At 30.1% G+C, this 801-nt stretch overlaps 1 non-coding gene across 1 annotated transcript; it reads right to left on the bottom strand.

Annotated features, from left to right (window-relative positions):
* Window positions 1-693: 693 nt before the first annotated feature.
* On the bottom strand, window positions 694-801 carry LOC112534264. Its single transcript, XR_003078561.2, has one exon. It is a non-coding gene; the product is annotated as a small nucleolar RNA R71 (small nucleolar RNA).

Below are 801 nucleotides of genomic sequence, written 5' to 3'. Positions count from 1 at the left end.
AGTTCCTTGAGAGATCGACCTCGTGGTAAACTTACCCTTATTATAAGAATGATTCGTGCACTTGCGAGTACTAACTTAGACACATTAACTTTTTAGCGCCGTTGCCGGAGAACTGTGTCCAAATTTATTATATTGATTGATTATCAAAAGTGTCTTATATTTGTTTGTTTTGTGTTTTGTGTTTTATATTTTATTTATGTGTTTTTGTTTTATTTTTAACTTTTTAAATTAGAAATTTTCTTTTATTTTATGCGAAGTAGGAAATATCTAGAAGAAGAATCAAAAGAAGGAGTTGATATCATGGCAAACCCACCAAGATAAATATAAGCTGAAAGGCGAATGACTATGAAAGATTATGCATAGTCTATAATTGATAACATTACTTCATACATAGTTCTAGGTGATGCATCTAGAAATTATGAACTTAAGAACATTCATTTTAACATGCTTCCTTCATTTTATGGTATGCCTAGTGAGGATGCATTAACACTTATTAGAGAATTTTATGCCATAGTTCATATTTTTCCATTATCTAGATTAAATGAAGATCAACTAAGAATAAAGTGTTTCCCTTATTCATTGAAAGAAAGAGCAAAGGCTTGGTTAATGACCTTGCCTCCTAATTCTTTGAAAACTTAGGATGAAATTTATCAAAAGTTTATGAGTAGGTTTTACTCACAGCAAAAGACCAAAGAAGTAAGAGCTAAAATTTCTAATTTTTATAAAAAAGGATGCTGAATCTTTTTATGAAGCATGGGATCGCTTTAAATCACTTTTATTACAATGCCCATACCATGGATA

The sequence above is a fragment of the Ricinus communis genome, chromosome 7 (assembly GCF_019578655.1).
Source record: "Ricinus communis isolate WT05 ecotype wild-type chromosome 7, ASM1957865v1, whole genome shotgun sequence".
NCBI lineage: Eukaryota > Viridiplantae > Streptophyta > Magnoliopsida > Malpighiales > Euphorbiaceae > Ricinus > Ricinus communis.
Note: the sequence above shows the minus strand (reverse complement) of the source record. Positions and strands in the feature narration are given on the sequence as shown.